Raw genomic sequence first — 13,222 nt, 5'->3', positions numbered from 1 at the left:
CTCGATGGATTCGGAGCGTGTCACTAAACCCAGTTGCTAGGAAATAAAGTACGAAGGCTTATGTTCACATCTTTTCCGGGTTTTGTCAAGTAAGTATATAAGTGGTTTGGGTATTCAAAATTTATGCCATCCAATCCAATTTAATACAAAGGTTGTTTTTTTTTTTTTCCGACAATCGCCTATCGAAGGTAGTATATTTTCAGCATCACTTTGAGGACAAGAAGTGTCGAACCTCGTCACAATAAAAAGGGGACATGCAGCTCACAACCACTAAGTGAATGAGAAATTTATGCCTAAAATGGTAATAATTCAGCAAATCTCTTTGATTAAAGATGAGATTATTATAATATAGTGTGATTCATTCTGATTGATTTTAGCAAATTATTTTGGTCAAAATTAAGATATCAGAATATTGTGTGATTACTTCTGATTGATTGTAAGAAAATCACTTTAGGTAACAGTTGATACTACTAGAATAAGTGTGAATAATTCTGATTGATTTTCAGAAAATCACTTTGAGTAACTGCTGATATTATCATAATAAGTTTGATTAATTCTAATTGATTTTCAGAAATTAAGATTCCAGATTTGTTGGATATTTGGGCATTATTGTACTTGATTCACACACATTTTCAACTCTCCATGAAGCCTATAAAATGAGGCCTCTCCTCTCATTATAGGACACACGGATACAGAGTATCACATACATTAGTCTTAGTCTCTTTTTCTCTTCTATCTCTGTAGTATTTTCTAGTGATAGAGGGAAGGTTTGTTTCGAGTTCTCCTAAGCAGACTCAGTTGTGCTTTCGTCCTGCTTGATAGTTGTTGTATCCTGGGAAGTGGTTGCTCATGAATCCTCTAGTATTGTTCAGGTAGAAGGGGCAAATCTGCTTTAAGGAAAGCGTGTTTTGCATGCCTTGACTTTGGTTTATTCTTTCTATTGTATTTTTGCATTTCTATTCTTCAATTAAATATATTAATATATATTTCGTTCTTCTCCACTCACTACAAGAAATAAGGCTTTTGCCGGCGCAATTCGGAATTGCGTCGGCAAAAAAACTTTTACCGGCGCATTTAGTGAATCACGCCGGCAAAAACAAGCACTTTTGCCAGCGCAATTCGGGGTTGCGCCGGCAAAGATCTATCAGATTTTTAAAAAAAATACCATACACTTTTGCCAGCGCATTTCACCTAATGCGCTGGCAAAAGTCAAAACGTGCATTTTAAATTTGTGCACCTTTTCAACAAGTAGTAGGTGGCTAGACTTTTGCCGGCGTATTTCGTTGCATCGGCAAAAGTCTATTTTGCGTCGGTAAAAGTCGGACTAATTAAAACGGCACCGTTTTGTCCTAGGGTTTTATTAAAGACCTTTGCCGGCGCAACGAAACGCGCCGGCAAAAGTCACAGCGATTTTAGTGCAGCCGTGAGCCCTTCTTCCCCATTTTTAGATTTTTTTCTCAACTTCTTCTCTCTTCCCTCTGGTTTGACGTCCGACCACCCCATGCCATAATCCCACCGTGGCTCAGCTCAGATAGTGAAGTTCTTCTCTCTCAAGGTTAGTAAATCCAATGACAAAAATTTTAACATTTTTAGACTTTTTTTTCTCTATATCTCGTTTTGTAATTGTATTTTTTTGTTGTTCTGTCTCTATAAATAGGTGCACCAAAGTGTGTGCAGCTCCAATCTTTCAGTAGAACAACTCCAATGATTAGTTTATGTATATATTTATATATATGTTTATGTCTGTTATTATATATATGTATATATATTTATATGTCTGTATATATGTATATTTATATTTATATGTCTGTTTATATATGTTTGTTTATGTATATATGTTTATATGTATATATGTAAATGTGTGTGTACATATGTTTATTTAATGTTAATTTTTTTTAGAAAATTGATTAATTTATTGTGAACTATTAATATATATGCACGTGTGTGATATTTGGTAATACAATTATATTTTCTGTTAAAAAAAACAAATAAATCTGTGTAGTTTTAGAAAAATGAGATTAATAATGAAAAAGAAAAAAAGAAATATGGTTTTAGTATTTATTAAAAAAAAATTGATTTGAGTATGTATATTTTTAAATTTTAATGCTTTATATGTATATTAAAAAAAATAGATTAGATTATTATATTATACTGTATATTTGCATTATACTTTATTTTTTTATATTAAAGATTATTTGTTTATAAATATTTACTAAATAAATTATTTTGATATTACTGATATAAAAAGATTTGATATATGTTATTAATCTTGGTTTATGTTGTGCATGCTCTGGGAATATTCTGTATATTGCTGTCGGAATATTCTGTATATTGTGTGTAGTTTATAGGTTTTATAAAATTTTGGGATAGTTTAAAATATAGCCGTTATGCTGGCCAAATTTCGTTAGTTTTAGGAAAATTAACATTGATATGTAATTTAAACAATTATATGTAACTTTTTTATTTAATTTAATAAAAACTTTATTTATTATCATTAACTAATAATGATAGTATTAGATATAGGTACACATGCACCTATTGGATGCCTTGGGGATAATCAATGTATTCATGTACTGGTTCTAATTTTTTTCAAGATATTTGATGAAATATCTTGAAGAAATAAGAATTAGTACATGATTGCTTACTATCTCCAAGGGATCCACTAGGTCGGAATAGGGTAGGTTGGGAAAGACCATAAGTAATAAAATGTTAATTTTATAACAAAAAACAATAGACATGCACCTAGTGGATGTCTTGGGGATAGTCAATGTATTCATGTACTGCTCCTCATTTTTTCAAGACGTTTGAGAAACATTTTGAAAAAATGTGGAGCACTACATGTCTGCTTACTATCTCCAAGGGATCTACTAGGTCAAAATATGGTAGGTTTGGAAATATCACAAGTAATAAAATATTAATTTTATATATATATATAAAAGTAATAGACATGCACCTAGTGGATGCCTTAGGGATAGCCAATGTATTCATATACTATTCCTCATTTTTTCAAAATGTTTGAGAAAAATCTTGAAAAATGTGGAAAAGTACATGACTGCTTACTATCTCCAAGGGATCCACTAGGTTGGAATAGGGTAGGTTGGGAAAGACCATAAGTAATAAAATGTTAGTTTTATAGCAAAAAACAACAGACATACATAATTTGAATTAGTTAATTATTGAATATTTTAATGTAGAATGACCGAACCAAGTAATGACACAGGTGGTGGCTCTAAGAGGGGCAGGGGAGCTTATTACGGTGCCAATATCGAGAAGGAGCTGGCCACCAAAAAAGTTAGTCATCTGAAAGTAGAGTTTGATGCACAAACTGGAAAAGCTATTCAAACGTACGACAAGTGGTTCAACAATTCCATGGCTCGTTATTTGCGTAACATTGTACCCCCAACTACACTTGCTTGGGAACAAGTAAAACCAGATGATATCCAAGTTATTCGACAGAGGCTATCTGTAAGCATTTTTTAAACCTTTAATAACTCACTATTAAAGATTTTGTCTATCTTCATAATATTTTAACAAATTCCAAATTTAATTGTGATTTTAGGACAAATTCATTTATCCACAAGACAATCTAGTAATCAACGATGCCATGGTAAGACAAATGCAAAAGCATCTGACTGATTGGCGCCACACGATGAAGAAACACTAGGTAGAGGTTGGAGGAGAGGTGGACAACGAGAGAGCGAAGTCAAAACCTTTTGGGTCAATTACTTCTTCTGATTGGGCAATTCTATGCGATTTTTGGGCTTCTGATTTTCAGCAGGTATGTCGTAGATTTTACATTAATTTTTAATTATAAAATTACAATCTAGATTAATGAGTACTATTTTCTGTTTGAAGTGTATATCGAAGAAAAATAAAGAAGCTCGAGCAAAAATGACCATACCAGGAGGACACAGTTCCAAATCCATCGTTGCCCATGTTTATGATCACGTAAATTATAATAGCATATATCCTTACATTTACGAAAATATTATAAATGTCACAATGTTTAAATAATTTGCTTTTTTAGATGGACCCGTCTACTGGCGAGCTTCCAAGCATGATCGACACATTCGAGCACCTCCACAAGAAGAAGGATAAGTGGATTAGTGATGTAGTGATGACAAAACATGTAAGTTGCATAACCTTAACTAATTTATGACCATTTAACTTTTAAAAAGTTTAGTAAATAATTAATAAATATTAATTATTAATTGGTTGGTATCAATTAGTAATTATTTATTAATTATTAATTAAATTTTTAACAATAAAATCTTTATAATCTATGTGCCAATATTTTTATGATTAATGATTGTGGACTAAGATAAAAAAATAATGTAACTAATGTTGTCCCCATATCAGGGAGCTTGTGGGCTAAAGTAAATTTGGTCATGAAAATCCATATCTAAATAAAAAACATGCAAATATAGTTGATGTATATGTTTAGAGACGTAAATTCCCCATTAATGGAATTAACGCACTTACTATATATATCAACAACATTTTCATGATTTTGATTTAGATATGGATTTTCATGACCAAATTTACTTTAGCCCACTTGTTCCCTGATACAGGAACAAAATTAATTACATTCTTTTTCAATCACTGCACTACAACAATTTTTATTTTTAATGACTCCCTATGATGTCTTACAAATATGGTGTAAGACATTAAAAATTAGAATGAGTATTTAATGTCTTATGGTGGGAGACATTGAAAGTTTTATTTTTGAAAAAAAAAATTAAAAATTGCTTCTAACGTCTCTCTTAGGGAGACATTAAAAGTCTTTCTTAAAAAAATAATAAATAAAGTATATAAAAGGAAATAAGGTACACGGTTTTAATTGCCAGTACACAACCGATTCATCTTCTTAAATATTTTATTTAAAAAAAAATAAATAAATAAATTAATAAAAATGTAAATGACTTTACAAATTAACCCTAATTAGTTGCCTTTTTCTATTCAATTCAAACCCTAACTTCTCTCTCTCTCTCTCTCATAACCGTTCATCTCCACTCCAAGAACAAAAAAAATCCATTCATCTTCTTCTCTTCCCTCCTTCTCTCTTTCTCTTCCAGTCGTTGCCGGCGGCCTCCCAAGACACGCAACCTCCTTCGTCGCAGCACCCCTCATCTCTGCCCCTCCTTTGATGTCGTTGCTCAGTCGATGTCGCGCCTCCCTCATGGTCGTGCCTCTCCCTCGACGCCGCACCTCCTTGACATCGCACCTCCTCATGGCCAGGCCTCCCTCGACATCGTTGCTCCCTCGTAGTCGCACCCGTCCCTTGACGCCGGACCTCCTCACCTCCTCGTGGCCGCGCCTCCGTCGAAGCCTCAAGAGCTCAAAAATTTCGGTCATTTTGTTCTCTGATATTTTTTTTCATAATCTATTTTTTTAATATTATTTATATAAATTTTGGAGAACTCTTTGTATATACTTTTGTTTTTGATTTAGATCTAAATGTTGGTGTTAATAAGTTATTTTTGTTGTTTTTGTGATTTTTGGTTTAATTGTAGTGTTGAGGTGGGTTTTCTTTTCAGATTGTACAAAATAGTTTTTAGAATAGTGTAAATTAAAATCAATTTTGGCAAAATGAAATATTATACATGTCTTAAAAAAGCCAATTAAAATATTGTAAAAACAACTAAAATTTGCAAAATAAAATTGAGCAAAATAGGTAAATATAATATATTTAATTAATAAATTTATTCAATTTTATTTTAAATTAATATATTAAAATATTATATAATTAATTTATTATTATTATTTTAAATATAAAACTCTACGATGACTCACAGGGGAAGATTTTGAATACATTCAACATCTCTCAGGGGGAGATATCATAGGTACCTACGATGACTCACATGGGGAGACTTTGTAGACATTCAACGTCTCCCCCTAGGAGTCATCGTAGGGTGTAAAACGTACACTCTATGATGACTCCCAGGGGGAGACGTTGAATGTCTACAAAGTCTCCCCATGGGAGTCATCGTAGGGCCACTTAAGATGGCTCCTTCAACAACGTCTCCCTTCGGGGGAGACATTAAATGTCTACAATGTATCTCCCATATAGCCATTAAATGTCTATTTTGTTGTAGTGCTGGTCTGCAGTCATTAATGATAGGATGTTGGGAGATAGATAATAAAGTTATATTTTATATGTTGTTATATTAAAAATTTGTAAGTTAGGTTTTCAAATAATGTTATATTGGAATTCGAGATACGTGCTTATTGTGCAGACTGAGATGATCGAGCATCGAGCGTCGAGCATCGCAGAGTACGGCCCCTGTGTCATCTGCTGCTTCTTGTGTTGGCGATAATGTCGACGGTCAGTTCCCGCCTGATATGTATATTGTCACAGATGTCCTTGGACCCCGCTCGCGTTATAAGAAAGGGTTTGGGGGGTTGCCTAGGTTGAAGGAAATTGGCGCAAAGAGGGCAGCATCTTCGTCAACTTCTCAAATGTCCGGGCAATTGCCACCTGAAGTGGACAACATTTTGCAGCAAACTCAGGACATTATGCTAGAAAATCAGAACCTAAAGAAGTATACGACTAAACTTGAGAGTCGTCAGCAGCGTCAAGATGTCCTGCTCAGTGCTTTGTTAAAGCAGGTTGGTATATTGGCTCCTGGTTTTACTGTCGACTTACCAAAATAGGATCCGGACGAGGACGATGATGCTCACGGGGGCGAGGATGAAGAGGCAGGCAATACTCATTTGTAGAATTTTTTTTTATTTAAAGTTTAATTTATTAGAGATTTAATTTACTAAACTACTTTAATATTTTCATGTTTGGTGGAGACAATAAATATTAATAGTAATATATATATTTTTTTATAAAATTTTAATTTTATTTCTAATTAAATTATATTACTAAAAAATTAAATAATTATTAATATATTAAAATCGAAATTTATTAATTAATATTAATATATTAAAAATCAAATTATTAATATTATCAAAAAATTTATTTAAAAAAATACTTTTACCGGCGCAAAATTACGTCGGCAAAAGTCTCAACCTTTACCGGCGCAAAAATGCGTTATTACATATATCCACCTTTACCAGCGCAAAAACACACCACTAAAAGATACATCTTTTGCCGACGCAATTTTGCGCCACTAAAATAATCATCTTTTGCCGGTGCATTTTTGCGCCACTAAAAGTGTTTTCCACAATAACCCGACAAATTTTTTTACCGGCGCATTGTTATTTTTCCCGGCGCATTTTTTCGTCGCCAAAAGATACAATTGCCGGCGCATTACGTTTTGCGTCGGCAAAAGTGCTGTTATCCCCAAAATTTGAAAATGATGATGTGGCAATAAAGTGACAAGTGGCAAGAGATACTTGACTGATCAGTTACCTGCTCCGGCCGACCAGGTAGGTGTTTGGCCGACCGGTGGGGTGCATGGCCAGTCAGTCAAGTGCTTAGCTGACCGGTAAGGTGTTTGGCCGACCGGTGGAGTGATTGGCCGACCAGTGAGGTGTTTGGCCGACCGGTGGAGTGCATGGCCGACCGATCAAGTGTTTTGGCCGACCAGTTTTTCTCCAAGGAGTGAAGTCGACTTACTGAACAGATTATTGTTATGCAAGCGAAATTCCAGCAATGACTTAGACTAGAATCAGTCGTGCCTACGCGGGAATCTCTCAGATTATCCCAAAGAAGTCGTGTATAGTTGTAATTTAAATATTATTATTAATTAAATATTGTGAGAGTAAGATAAAGATCCCGATTATGAGGGATTCGACTTGTACGATCCTCGGCCTATAAATACAAAGCTCATGGCATCATTTAGGGATTCAGATTCTGATTTTCCTAAGAGAGTATTTGTATTTTGAGAAAATTATTGTATTCTTTTCATTTACATTGAAGAAACTTAGTTGACTCAGGTTCATCTGATCTTTAGTGTAGATCTATAAATCGTAACTCTAAGTGGGCTAGGGTATTACCAACACATTGGGGCTGAACCACTATAAAATTCATCAGTGTCGTTTTTTCTCTTGAAGGTTTAGTGTAGTTTTGACGTCTGCTAGTCGTTGGCCAAATCTGTGGTCAACAAGTGCCATTATCGATGGGGGTACGTCGTGGCTTTTTGCCGACGCAACCTGACTTTTGTCGGCACAAATTTGCGCTGGCAAAAGTCTGGTTTTTTGTAGTGACTATATTATTTTGTAACCGACCACGTGCCAAATGAGACCATATGTAGGGGCATAAATATACATATATATATATACCAGCCTCTGGGTATTTGAACTAACCTTGGTTAAAAGTGTCAAAGCCCTCACCACTCCACCCAAGGGTCATGGGTGCAAATATATAATATATTGATTTTTGTGTCAAATATAACACACTATTTACATCTCTAATCTTAACACAATTTTTTAGCATTATACTCCAATGCACAGTCGTAAAAGTTATTGTAAAATTTAATATTTTATTAATGTTAATTTGATATTTATTGAAAATATAAAAAAAGTAATAATTTTTATCTATATTTTATTATTGATAGTATAAGATAATAATAAAATAATAAGGTAAAAATATAACATTTAATGCAAATAGATAAAAATAATACTAAAATAATAAAAATAGCATAAAAGTAAATAAAAAAATGTAACATTTATGTAAAATATACACCATGCTATATTATGTGTCAAATTTGACCAAACTTTTAGCATGTGCCAAATTTGACATAACTTTTGGCACACTATTGAAGCAAAGTTTTTGTAAAATAAGCTATATTTAAGTAATGTATCACCAATTTGACATTTCAAGATGCTCTAAAATTTCTAACTTACTTTTTTCTGTGCAAAATAAATCCACACAGTTTATATAATCTAATGGCTAATAATTGATTGTTATACCTTCTAAACTCGTTTCTACTTATCGTTTTTCGTCACTAACCACACAAAGTCTACTTTATTTTTATTTTTTAAAAAGACAAAATCTACTAAATTAATCAGGTTGGCTTAATAACGATGGGTGAAAATTAGATGTAAAAGTGTAATACTACGAAAATATTGGATATTTTTATTCATAAAAACTCTAATATTTTTTAATCATATTTTCGTGCTTAAGGCACATACCTACTATAGTAATAACATAAAATTACTTCATCATGCTCGTGTGTCCTATTACTCAGTATAAATACTATATAACTTTTCTACCTTAAAAACTTGTTTTTTTTAATAAGATAAATTTTGGGCTAAATATCTTATAAGGCCAAGCCCAACTCAAATACATTTTTGGTGTTGAATCAACATTAAAATAATGAAAGTTTTAATATTATTATTTTTTTCATTTCAACCACAACACCAAAATTTATATATATAAAAAAAAAATTCTATATTATTATACTATTTTTTCTTATAAATAAAATAATGTACATATATATTTATTTATAAAATATTATTATAAAAAACAAAAAATATCTGACATTGTTACAAAAATATGGTTGGACATTGTAGCATCTCAGCAAAATGGTTTAGCATTTGGTCTTTGATCGGGTTTCATATGATGTTAAATCAACAACAAAATGATGAGATGCAATCTTGTTAGAATCGCCCTTAATTATATCTTGTTTGTGTTAGGTTTTCTTAAATCTTCTATTATAAGTAATAATTGGTATTATACAACTTTCTAATACCAATTTACACCCTAATTTAATTAAAATTTAAAACAAGGTTGGACCAATAAATATAAAACTTCCATTGAGTACAATTTTAGTCAATTTTATTTTAATAATATGACCAAAATATATTTGATTTAATAATGCAAAAATATATAATAGAATATAACAAATAAAAGGAAATACAGTTAATTTTAATTAATTAGAAACTTAATTTTTTAATAAAAGCCAAAATATTTTTAGCTTTTTTCTTTTTCTTAGGTTTTGAAATAATTGAAGTAATAATAAATCTTTACAAAATTTATACAATAAACCTTTTTTTAATGTCTCGTCATTTAGCAAATAATAATTAATTAAAATTTTCAAATTCTAGAAAGTTATTATATTATTTCAATTAATTAATAACTTGAGAAAAATAAAATTATTATTTAATTTTATTATCATGGGGGTATTTTGGTCATTTGACCTTAGGATATATTTAAACTAAATTGGATGGCTGTAGAAGGGTAAAAGTTGAAGCAAAAACAGAGTTTTTCTTCCTCTTCTCCCGATCATCTTTTTCCTCTCTTTCCTTTGGATTTTTGAAGCTGAGATTGAGGGTTCAAGCTAGGAGATTAAGACTTGAGGTTATAAGTTAATGTTCAGCCATTGAAGGGAAAGCAAACTTAAGTTTAAGGTAAGGTTTCAGCCATGGTTTTGCTGGTTTATGCTCTGTTTTTCAGCTGGTTTTTAGTTGATATTTTGGATTAAATAGATGGGAATTTGATGAGGTTTTAAATGGTTTAAAGCTTAGGTTTTGTAGGTTAAATGTTGGGTAAGTTGTGGTAATGTTTGGGTGTGATTTCTAGGTTGATTTGATAAGGTTTGTGGCTGATTTTAATGGAGAAAATGGCAGGGGTGTTGTGTTCATGGGGTCAAGTCGCGACTTGGCCCAGGCAAGTCGCAACCCGCCCCCAGTACCCAGCCAGAGTGCTCTCTGACTTGGGGGAGCACCGCGACTCACACTAGGCCAAGTCGCGACCCGCCCCTTCCTTTTGTGCCAGGGAGGAGTTTTCAAGGGTTTAGGCTCGGGGTTCAATTCCTAAGGCTCGAGGTCGAATCTACTAACCGTTTTAGTGCGATTTGAGGTCCCGCGAGCGAAGTTTAGACCATGAACCTTTTATGATTTATATGGAATTCCATATTTGGTTATGACTATGTGACTGCTAAGGGACCAAATGATTGATCGTTCTCAAAGGGTCGTTCTTTTATTATTTCACGCTCGAACCAGAGGTAAGAAAACTGCACCCAGTATGTGACATGCATGGTTTATGGATGAGGCATGTTGAGTGCTCTATTTTGTATATATGGAATGCTAATAACTCTATATTTTAGAGTTATTAATTTAGCTTTTGGACTTAAAAAGTTACGTGAAATAGAGTGTTTGTGCTGTTATTGTGTGGTTTTAGTTATTTTGTCTCTTAACTTTGTTTGTGTAATTTGTTTTAATTAATGATAACTCTTGTGGAAAATAATGGAATTTTGTTCTAAAAAGGTAGTATCTATTTTGAAGGCATAGCAAGAGGGTGCTTGGAAAGCTTAGTGAAGCATGTGTAAGGAAATCATATTGGAGCTGAAATTCTGGCAATTGTTGCAACATCAGTCAACTTTGCTGCAGCAAAGTGTGGGCAGTCAGCAACATAAAGTCTGCACACTTGGCATGTACTTAGATGAGGTGGAAAGGAGCTGCAAAATTCTGAAAAGGAAAAGGATGTTGTCCCCCACGTGTAGAGAGAGAAGGGGAGGGTTTATACCCTTTGTGAGCCCAAAAAGAATTAATCTTCTTCTCCAAGAAAAAAAGAACCAGCCGCCCATACTCCATTGAAGGGGACTTCTCTGCATTTCTTTGAGCTGAATCATCAAGAAGAGAAGAGGAAGGAGAAGGAAGCTAGAAGAAGAAGAGGATTAAGAGTTAGAAGACAAGAAGAGAATATCTCTATCAATTTGGCTTGTTTTTCTAAACTCAACTTTCATATAATTTTATTTTCTTTTTCTTTCTTCCTTGAACTCTTGAGATAATGTTGAATATTTATTGTGGTGACTTGAGTACTATGACTTAAATTGTTTGTGTTAGGGATATTGATGAACCCTAATTTGCAATTGCCCCCAATTTGTTGACTGTTTTATGAAATTTTTCTCTTTTTCAATTGAGCTATTTTTATTGTGCAAATCTCTTGCTTGAGAATGATCAACTTAGGTGAGAGACAAGCTAGTTTTAATTCCGGAAGGGTGAAAATTAGTGGAAATGCTTGATTGATGCATGTTGATACTTTTGTTATTGATTAGTGAATAACTTAGGAATATTTTATTCACCTTGCAAACTTGAAGGATTGATGCTGGGAATTATGTTCTTGAAATTAAATTAGCATAGGAATATGTGAATCTAATTGATGGAATTTTAACATGAGCATTTGGAAAAATGGCATGTGCATTAACTTGGAAATCCTAGTTACAAGAGAACTTTGCTATGAACTTTGTTGCAACATCAAGGGCAAAACTACAAATTAGGGGGATTTGATATGCCTAACTTTTATCATCATAGTAATCACAATTTGTCATTTTCCAGCTTTATTGTTAAAAGCCTAAATTAATTCTCTTGTTTAGTTCTTTTTGTTCTTTAGTTCAATTGATTAAGCCATAAAAAAAGGGATAGTTAATTGTACCCCAAATTGTTTGATGATCATTTTTACAATATTTGTTTGGCAATCCTTGAGGAGACGATAAAAATTACTTTCATTATATTACTTGTTCAACGATTGTGTACACTTGCACACACTTAGGAAAATCCGCAACAAGTTTTTGGCGCCGTTGCCGGGGATTCTTAAAGTCAATTATTGTAAAGTTGATTATCTTGCAATTTGGTTTAGTTTTTCTTTCTTTTGTGCTAACTTGGGTGATTATCGTGCAATTTCAGGTTTATACAGTGTATGAACGAGAATCAAGACCCTGAACTACTTCCCATTGATCTAGAAATCGAGCGCAGTTTTAGAAGAAGGCGAAGAATACAAAAGTCAAAAAGGGAAGTAGTAGTGATGGATGCTGAGCAAGGGGCTCAACAGGGAGCCGCCCAGATGGCAGCTCCTCTACCAGGAGTCGCTCATGATCCACTAGTAAATACAGCAGGAGTTGCTCAAGGGGGAGTAGCTGCTAAGAATGGGCAAAATGCAACTATTGTAGCTGATGACAGAGATCGTGCTATCAGACAATATGCTCTCCCCCTCTTCAATGAGATCAATCCAGGCATCGTCAGACCAGAAATTCAGGCAGCCCAGTTTGAATTGAAGCCAGTCATGTTCCAGATGCTTCAAACTGTGGGTCAGTTTAGTGGGATGCCAATAGAGGATCCTCACCTTCACCTTCGCTTGCTCATTGAAGTAAGTGACTCTTTCAAGCTGCCTGGAGTGACAGAGGATGCATTGAGACTAAAGTTGTTCCCATACTCCTTGAGAGACAGAGCCAGAGCTTGGTTGAACTCTTTGCCTTCTGATTCTGTGAGTACTTGGCAAGAGTTGGTTGAGCGGTTTTTGATGAAGTATTTTCCTCCCACTAGGAATGCA

Source organism: Humulus lupulus, chromosome 9 (assembly GCF_963169125.1).
Source record: "Humulus lupulus chromosome 9, drHumLupu1.1, whole genome shotgun sequence".
NCBI lineage: Eukaryota > Viridiplantae > Streptophyta > Magnoliopsida > Rosales > Cannabaceae > Humulus > Humulus lupulus.
Note: the sequence above shows the minus strand (reverse complement) of the source record.